This window comes from Hippocampus bargibanti, linkage group LG16 (genome assembly GCF_051943395.1).
Source record: "Hippocampus bargibanti isolate YZ-2025 linkage group LG16, ASM5194339v1, whole genome shotgun sequence".
NCBI lineage: Eukaryota > Metazoa > Chordata > Actinopteri > Syngnathiformes > Syngnathidae > Hippocampus > Hippocampus bargibanti.
In genome coordinates, this window is record NC_142749.1 from 10931995 (window position 1) to 10942635 (window position 10641).

Sequence of the window (10641 nt, forward strand, 5' to 3'; positions counted from 1 at the left end):
AATGCTGCAAGGGGGCAGAGGGTACACTTCTAACGTTGCCAAAACTCAGAGGCCACACATGGAGCTAGCAGACAATAAAGCGTCTCAACCCGTAGCACAAAATGAGAACAATGCAGGGGGACATTTAGTTAAAAAGGAAGTTTATAATAAAAAATGGTCGATACGGTAGTATATCCAACACACCTTCACTAGTTTTTGGAATATGTGTAGCAAAATGAACCTGTTTTTAGCCATCTCACAGCGGTGGCCATTTTGCCACTACATCTTATCTGTTGTCGTTGTGCTTCCATAGCTGTCAGAGGTGTGATAAACATCAAAGAGAGTGAATAATTTATGTTTTAATTCATTGGGGAGTGCTTGTACTATGGAGCGGTGCACATCTCTGGTCGATCATTGGTGGTGAAATGACAGTTCGTTGTTGGAGCATATTTTTTTCATGACGGCTGCAGTAACAGCTATTTCACTTTACCTGTATCTGGCATCCCTGGGTTTCAGAAGAGATGATAATCAGTCTTGAGGTTGGTGACATTGTTTATACACTTGGAGCAAAGTCAAAGAAAGATGATCCATATGGCTCCAGGTTCCCTTCTACTTATCTCGTACCCAGCTTTTGCTAAACAGTGAGTTGTTACACTCCTAAAGTTTAACAGGGCCTTCAACACAGCCTTTCAGCGACACTTAAGTAGGCCAACGTTGACATGAAGCTCACAAATCAGCGAAATAATCCATGAAGCTGCATTCTCATGCAGTTTGAGTGTCAAAATGTAAAAGGGTTAGCAATCAGACAACTTTGGCTTTGCATGATTTTGCTTCACCTAATGATATCTCTGCTCAGCAATTACTCTTGCTCACCTCACAGGCGCATAAGGAATTTAATGAGACCGGCAGAGTCACGCTTAACGAATCCCCACAATGTTGTTTGCGTTCACTTTCCCAATTGCTGAGGATAAACAGCTCTCAGTGTGGACAAAATGACACAAGGATTCATGGCGAAGTCAAGCACAATGAATTTGAAAGAGTTTTTCCCGAACCCAAACTCTTGCCTCTCATCTGACAATTTGGTGGTGCCACATGGCCAATGTGCAGTGAGTTGAACCACATATGAAGGAAGCTGAAGGAAGCACAAATCCAATCCAAATTTAGTATTCCTATTCTTTTCCTGACCCACTTATTTCTCTGAATTCCAACACCCGGTAAGGACCTTTACGGCATAATGAGAGAAGGTCCCAGCCATACGGGTTTCTTGAAGGTGACACATGACAAATTGATACTATGCAAGGCCTGCTATAAAAAGCTTTTGACAGAGATGCAAAAAAAGATCCCAAACTCCTGGGATTCATTCCGCTTGGCCTTGTTGGAAAGCCCCAAGTTACTCCCATCTGCTGTCTGTGCTACAGACCAGTAGCATGCCAGCTAAAAATCTGTCCAGTTTCATGCATACTAAACAGATCTGGGAAGTATAACAACAGTGGAGGAATCTAACAATGGACACCTGGAAAGTAGATTGGGTTCGCTGTCACCCATAATTTTCTGCACAGAACATAGGTCAAGCATTTTTTTGTCTGCTTCTGGTTGAAAAGTCAGATATGAATTGAATATCTGACACAAGAGTTTCAATTTAAAGAAACAGATAGCATATATTTTGCCGATTCGCTCGTGACATTTTAAAAATACAGTGATACCTCAGTTTACAAACCCCTTGGCTAAGAAACTTTTTGGTTTACGAACGTTAAATTTATGAAGATTTAACCATGGCATACGAACTATTTTTCGGGATACACACGCCGAATTGTTATTGTCCTCTACTCCCCAGCCCCAGTCTTCGGTTAAAGTCACGTGATTGGTCAAGAATGCAGCAGTGCGGGGGGGGGGGGGGGGGGGGGGGGGGTAAACATTAAAGAAACGGGCAGACAGCAGAGAGAGTGAGAAAATGGATAGAAAACAGTGAAATTTTGACTCGTTTCAACTTTGATAGTTCAAAGGCAGAGTGTAGACTGCAAGGTTAAAATATCCCAACAATCAGGCTCCACAAACAACACTTGATCTGAAAAGCTATCAACCCACCTAAAGAGAACACAATTGATGAGGAACTAGGTAAAATGATCGCAGAGAAAGCACCTACAACTGATCATTCTTCAAGATGGTGACAGAAGAAGGCTACATTCCTCATCAAGTGTTCAATGCTGAGAAAACCGGCCACTCCATTCCATCAAGCCATCAACGACCATCACAAAGGTAAATAAAATGACTTTATTATACAGTATAGCTATTTCTTTAATTATAATACCATGACACATTTATTATACATAAAATAAGGTATATTTCGTGTAGTTTTAAGTCTTAGAAAATTAGCAAGTAGAAAATTATGTTTTATGGGACCTGGGAACAGATTATTCTCATTTTAATCCACAGATTACATAACGAACGCACAACACATTAATGAATAACTAGTTTTCAAAATTGAAGTCAACAATGACTGTTGTTGTGATTTACATGGGACAGTTTGAAATTTTGGTTTAGACTTTAGCAAGCATCATGGAAGTTTGATTTGGGTTCGCGGGCCGAATACTAGGATGTGGCGGGCCAGATTTGGCCCCCAGGCCTTGACTTTGACACCCGTGTTCTAAATGAAATAATGAGTCGTAGTCTAACAAGGACACACTGTAAAAATATAGCGGGCATGATCGCTTACGTGTTGTTGTCTTATTCATCAATTGGATAATGGATTACTCAAAAGAGCCAAAGCTACTTTCCCTTTGACGCAATTCAAAAAAGGCAAAAATAGCTGATGGGCCGTTTATGGAGATTGTCTTCCCATTAGCTGATGTTGGATGTCAACAGAAACCACAGCACCTTCAAGATGTCAGCGCTGATCATTTTGAATATTATCACAGTGCAAAACTGCGGTAAAGCACATTTGCCTGCCAAAAGCAATTTCGCTGGATGTGCCTCTCTTTCGCTCCCCCCTCACCCCATCCCCTTTTTTTCCATTATCTACCTTCATCCAGATTGGTAGAAGCGCGGTCAATCTTGACAAGTTTATGTCTGATATTCAGGTCGTTTGAATGATCCTCTCCCAACTTCAAAGTTCATCACCACTGTTCATCCAATGTACTTTAATTTCATTGAGTGGTATGGCCTCGAGTTTCTGCTCCAGGATGGTATGTACATATGTTGTTGTATAATCTCACTCTTTTCTTAAGTGATGATGAGCTACCCACCACTGATTTTCATTGTGCCTCTTTATTTCAGTGCAGTGCACTCTCGAAATGAATTAGCATCCATGCGAATCATAACTCTATAAGGACAACCGACGTCACTTTTTTGTTTCTTAACTGACATCAGAAAAACCTTCTGTGCTGGCCTAAAAATATTTGAATCACGGATTGATGTTAATAATATTTTGTCAAGGAATTCTTATCAAATAATTCTTTCAGCTTCCTTTCATTACTTTTCCCCTGTTGCGTTGCTTCCAGACGTGTGTTTTCACATTTAAGCATTGAACCAATCACATTTCAGCCATCATATATATATATATATATATATATATATATATATATATATATATATATATATATATATATATATATATATATATATATATATATATAATGCCGTACCGAGGATCTTAGAAGAGTGAGATTTATCAATGAACCAGATATCCATCTGACCCAAGCGAGTATCTACATTCACTTGATGCAGTGTAAAAAAAAAATCTACTTCACTGATATTACTGGATTCTTTTATGGATGAAATGCATTAAGAAATGCTATTTTTACCTCTTTAAAATAAATTAAACTGAGCCACTAAAGCAACGCTGTAATCTCATGCCTGTATGCGCAAATTGGTCATTAAATATCTAACCGTGGTAAGTAAGGACCATCATAAAAAGAAGAAACCACTGAGCAAGAGATCTTTCTTTGCAGTAGATTACCAGGGCCGAACTGAATTAATTGGGACTGTATAGCTGATATCATATATTTTCTCAAATAGTACCCACTGGTAATGTGGTTTCATGCATCACAAAGTCGTTATAATGCCATTTCTAAAACACCATTGCCATTCTCATTGTCATTGTTTTCATCCTATAATTAAGTACTTTAGAATGTATTAGTAGGTCATATTAGAGAGACTCAATGGAAATAAACACCTGATAGACTTGCAGTGACACATTGGAACTGAAGGAGGACTGAAAGACAACAGTGCAGACAATTACTCACGAGGACATTCCATTACATTAGGAAGATTGAGGGAGTCTGAGAACATGTTTTAATGGCAGTGGGATTTCCCACCGGGCGACTGATGGGATCTTGCTGTTCCCACGACAGTCTGATCTAAAGGGAACTCACAATGACCTGAGGACACCAAATGATTACAAAAAAAATAATAAGAATAATAAATAAAGTCGATGTTCGCAGACAGCTCGATTAAAGGCAAATACCTAAGATCTAAGGAAACATAACCAGATGCACGACAAATCAGAACATGTCCATGTGGTGACTTGGGAAATCCTTTTCAGGAAAAAAAAGGCAATCAAATTTTAATTTCAGACTGGATTTTCAACACTAATCAGCCAGAAAATTAATTTTGCCAGAAAATTAAAGTTGTCAGAGTTCAAAGGTTTTTACTTCTTTGCCAGAGGATAGAGATGAGTCACAGGAACATTCGGAGAATTAAATCCCATTATTTGTGTCTTACTAGGCTTGAGAAACATCAAACCAATAGAAAATGATGTTCTGGCTTGAATATCTCTCATATTTATCGGCTACAATTTGACCTTAAGTAACTAAACCAATGCTGACAATATTAATATTTTGGGTGTGTCTCATATTTTGGTAAAAGCTAGACACTATTTAATATTTTGGAGACTGGTTTACAGTGAATATAAAAAGTCTACACACCCTTGTTTGAAAGCCAGGATTTTGTGAGATTAAATTTATGGTCTATTGTTCAGCGGAAAGGTCGGTGCTTTTGGACAGTCTGCGGCTGGATGGATGCATGACTTGAGGAGCGCGCAATACGATGAAAGCATGTGGAATTGTCGCAGCTTGAAATTGAAGCGGATTTACATGGGGCAGGAGTGAGCCAATCTATTTTTGTCAATGGATGCTACAGCTTCATGTTTGCTTTCAAAATGTAGCTTGTAGGAGACGTGCACATTCTACTATGACGTCTCTGATACACTGGTGAAAAGGATGCTAAAATCATCTCCTTTTTCATCTAGAACTGATTCATACGACAAAAAGGGTGCAGAAAGTTCTTAGGATAGAATGACGCTTTGTTTTTGTGTTGTCATATTTTTTTACTATTTTATTTTTTTGTTCTTTTGACTTCAAAATGGTGCCACAAGAGTGGCTGCTTTTACAGCAGGTCCAGTATTTTGTTTTTCATCTTCTTTTCCTTCCCTCTTCCTTTCATTCCTTTGCCGCTGTGAAATATACATTTCTCCAGTGTGAGACTACTATAGGCTAATCTAATCTAATCTAATCTAATCTGTACTTAGTATTGCCTGTGATTGGCTGTTGATCAGTCCAATATGTGTTTTAAGGTCAGCTGAGATATGCCAAGCCTCCCCGAGGTAGCCCAGTGAGTCCAAATGCAAATTAGATCGATGGAAGCTATGATATTTGTTTTCGCCCATTCAAATCGGCAATTAAATTGATTGATGTCCCTGGTGGTAGACACACATTTACATGAACACGCAGAAAATAGATCTGTTCCCTTACTGCAATCCGTCTTCATTTTATTTTTATAGCCGCTCAGCAGGATTAATGCAGGACTTGCGGCCACACGCCATTCTTGCCTTTATTTAAGGGAGTATCTCATTGGATGGCTGACATACTAATGGATTTTGAGAAAAGCAAAAGTAGTCCGAAAGGTGAGTGTGCAGTGGCATTTTTCCCTCTCTATGTCGAACTCCAATAGTTAGGGTGACAAAAATAAATTCTTAGGGAAAGCATGACTTTGCCTATTTGCAGACTCAATGTCACCTGTCTAAGGGGTTCAACAAAAATTAGTGAAAACACTCAAGACAAGGAAGATTTGATAATTTTGAGGCAATATTTAAAATATGTCCAGAGTGTAGCTTTCATGATAGAAAACGAATGGAACGATGTGCAATTGAAAAATAACCAGTGTGCCACAAACAGGCATTTTCATTGTGACAATATTGTGGTAAACTGAGCGCGGCATTGACAATGGTATATCGCCCTCATCTTCTCATCACCAGACTCCTGTGACATATTTATTCCCAACAGGAAATGACTACCTCATTCCCAAACTCGTTTTATCCCTTTGTGAGCAAAGGTGAAATAGCTCAAATCGAACGAGCCCACTGATAATGGTGTCTTCCACTAGCTCAGGTAGAAAATTACTGTCAGTGGATATACCATGGTCACTTTATCAACATTGCATTGCAATACCGAGGTAGCTGAATTCTATTACATTTTTTAAAATCTGTATTGTATCATGTATTTCAATTTTTCAAGGAAGTTTCTTTAAAAAAGATATATATATATATACAGTAAAGTCTCGTTATATCGATATCGGATATATCGATAGTCCCAGTTATATCGATACTATTTCTATGCACGCACGGAGAAAATTACATGCAAACAGGGTCGGATATATCGATAGTACCGGTTATATCGATATTTTTTCGGACTCCCTTGAATATCGATATAACGAGACTTTACTGTATATATATATATATATATACACAGTATATATATATATATATATATATATATATATATATATATATATATATATATATATATATATATATATATATATATATATATATATATACAGTATATATATATATACTTTACTGTATATATATATATATATATATACAGTAAAGTCTCGTTATATCGATATATATATATATATATATATATATATATACTTTACTGTGTATATATATATATATATATATATATATATATATATATATATATATATATATATATATATATATATATATATATATATATATATATACAGTAAAGTCCCGTTATATCGATATTCAAGGGAGTTCGAAAAAATATCGATATAACCGGGACTATCGATATATCCGACCCTGTTTGCATGTAATTTTCTCCGTGCGTGCATAGAAATAGTATCGATATAACCGGGACTATCAATATATCCGATATCGATATAACGAGACTTTACTGTATATATATATATATATATATATATATATATATATATATATATATATATATATATATATATATATATATATATATATATATATATATATATATATATATATATATTTTTTTTTTTTAAAGAAACTTCCTTGAAAATTCCTTGTGTGTTCTCCACACTTGGCCAAGAAAGATGATTCTGATTCTAATTATGGTTCCTGATGGTCAACACATGACACACTTCACACAATGGGATCATTGTAGAATGACACAAATGAACGTGACTGGCAATGATTGCCCGGCGACAGTTTTAAACGAAAATTCACAACTGCAGTCACAGTGCAGATGAGAAACTGAGCCAGCAATTCCTCTCAAGAAAAGCCATTTGTTTAAGTTACTCGTTTTTCTGCATCCAGGCTTACCCGTTTATGAGAGAAAGAGCGAGAGAGAAAGATGGCTGTGCAATGTGTATGTGAATTAAAGTCTATTTAACATGGGTTGGCACAGGAGATGGCTTTGTGAATTAGTTGTTGGCAGAAAATTGCAATTCTCAAACAGTGCACAGTACCTGTGGCCTCTGATGATGAATAATGAGTTGGAGCCCACGGGTTGGGGGCGGGGTGTCAATCAAGTCCATCAGGGCCATAAATGCACTCCAAAGAGTCTTGGAAACCTTGAAAAGGCATTCGTAATGAGTTAAAATAAAAATATATATAATATATATATATATAATATAAATTTAATATTTATTAGATTCCTGTTTCTTTTCAAACTTGTAAAATCATTTTTAATGCTCCATCCTGGATAATCTTCTGTCACGGTTCAAGAACAGCAGAAATTAAATTATGATGACTGGACTAGTGCACCTACACACACGCACATTAACACACGCACACACAGACACACACGCACACATTTTCATCATTCGTCACGTCAGGCTTATCACTCAAGATAGTTATAGTTAAAAGGACTACAGCCTGTTTACTCTGCGTAACTCCCCCAGGGGGAGGGGCTTAATCCCTTGCTGTATCTTTGCACTGGCATTGATCGGGTTTGTCAAAGAAATCCATTCGATGATTGACAGAGGATAAGGAATCTGCTGAAGCAAAAAGCTGGACCATGAATATTTTATCTGATGGTGCACCTTCAGGAAATAGAAAAGTAAATTTGTGTATTAAATAAGATGTAAACAATATCGGACTGTCGTTACACTCTGGCGTTTTTTATCGACATGACCTGCACGTTTATTGTTTAATTCCAGTTCAATCCATATTTTTTCATTCCCCAAATTATAAAACCACACTTTAATTTAATTTTGTAAATAAGCAACATTACCTTTGTCATGAGCCAGTTGACAGCGGGGCGGGGCCTCCGTTCCCGCCGCTCGCCAGCTGCTGTCAATTCCCTCCTCATTAACTGTGGACATTTAAACCCGACGCTGGCATCCACCCAGCGTCGGAAGATACTTCGCCTTATGCCAAGCTAGTACGTGGAACTTGTTACCAGTACATTATTTGCTTCGCCCGAGGAATGATTTTAGCCACGAACGCGTTTGTTGTTTGCACCGCGTCGTAGGTTGTTTTGCACCCCCGTGTGCCACTTTATTTTCTTGGTTAGTGTGGTTGGGTGGATTGCCGCCACTCACCCACTAACATTGTCAGTTGTCATTTTGAGTTTGTTTCACGAGTTTTTACCGGGTCCGCGTATTTTCGGACCCGCGCTTTATGTTAATAAATCCTTTGCCGGTACCCACGCCTCTGTCCTGCTCTACGATCCACCGCCTATACCACACGTTCCTGCTCGCCAGCTGCCACTGTCGCCGCCGGAACGTGACAACCTTAGATAAACAGAGAGTGTTTTTTTTAAATACAGTGAACAGCTCTTGCATCGGATCTCATTAACTGCATGCGTGGGTGTCCCTAATAAGGTTCCTTGTAATTAAATGGGGGCTTTTTCAAAGGCGATGCTGGCAACTTCTTCACAGCATCAGTAGTCACTTCACACAAGCGGTTCCCAAGTTGAGATAAGTTTTGGTGACTTCGCCCCGAGTGGTCGCATTTCATTAACATTCCTCGTTCCCTGGTCGCCGCATCGCTGCCAGGCCCTTCCAGCGTGGCCGCATGTGTGTCAGAGCTGCCCTGCAATCAAGATGAATGAGCACAAAGAGAAGAGTAAAATGCTCCATAGGGATGAAGGGGAAACGGAGGCGGGATGGGTGATCAACGGGTATGGAAAAGTGACGGATGTCAGGGTGGACAGATGAGATGGGCGGGTTGCCAGGGTTCTTCAATAAGGCACACGAAGGAATCCTGACAGATGTAGGGCAGGGTGGGAAAGATCAACATACATACACAGGATTTTTCCATATGGTATATGTGCTGTCCACTGTTCCATTTATTTTTTACTATATAAAATATGTTGATTTTTTTTTTTCTGTAGTAAGATTTTCGTTCAGAAATGTCAAATTGTATTTACTTGGGTTGTTTTGAAGCATGCCTTATTAAAATTGGATACTTTGTCTGATTTCTGTCTGTTTACTCGATTGTTTCTACTCGCCTGTCATTATCAGCCCCGCAAGGCACGAAGGGCCAAAAAGGAAGTCACTTCTCTGGGCTAATCGATCAGCTTCCAGAATGTTTGCTTTACAAGAATTGTATAATTAGCAAACATTTCCCAGTTGATGTGATGAACACCCCAAGCAGTACTAAAGCTAATGAACTACTTACCATGGATGTGTCACTTGAATAAAGTCTGAGAAGTAACTCCAGAAAAAAAGGATGCAAAGGTAGGCCATATACTTTGCAAAGAATATAAATAGCATGTGACTTGGGGACTATTAATCATGAAGCAAAAAAAAAAAAGAAAAAAATGTGCTGGAGCAGCAAGGTGAAGATCATATTTGTGTGCACTTACTGCTTACACAAGCAAGGTTCGGCTAACGGTGTTGTTTCATGCAACTTTTGTGTCACCAACAGATGATGGAATCCAAAAGCGGTATTGTGATACCTTGAAGAGAGTGCTTCTCAAACTGGGGTTTGAAATATGTCGCGTAATTTTAATTTTTAAAAGGTGTTTGTGTACAAAAAAATTGTGATAATTAAACTGTCACCCTCCGAGACGTTAGATGACGCCAGTGTACTTCACAGCGTACATCAGCCATCAATTCAGACTGATTTCCTTGAGGAGGAATCGTGGGCAGATCAAGACATGATACGTGATAATGCAGTCGTCTGTGCTCAATAAAGATGGCACGTCCTGACTATTATTGATGAACTGGACACAAAATTCCATTTGTGGTGGCTATCATTGTTTTTTTCTAACCCTTTTCACTGTGCGAGAAATATTCAATAAATGTCAGGAAAGATTTGGGAAAAAAAGGTTTTAATTTTTCAATCTTTTTTATTGATTTATTTATTTGTTTATTTATGTATTTATTTATTTAGCTGTGTATTTATTTATGTGTGCATTTATTTATTGTATATTT

At 38.1% G+C, this 10641-nt stretch overlaps 1 protein-coding gene across 1 annotated transcript in view; it reads right to left on the reverse strand.

Annotated features, from left to right (window-relative positions):
• Window positions 1-7955: 7955 nt before the first annotated feature.
• The window catches only part of drd1b (dopamine receptor D1b), a 21707-nt gene continuing 19021 nt past the window's right edge, over window positions 7956-10641 (reverse strand). Inside the window, exons 4-5 of the transcript XR_016117768.1 lie at window positions 8995-9295; window positions 7956-8492 (exon numbers count right to left, since the gene is read on the reverse strand). The gene's annotated coding sequence lies outside the window, so the exon portion shown is untranslated. The remainder of the gene's footprint in view (window positions 8493-8994; window positions 9296-10641) is intronic.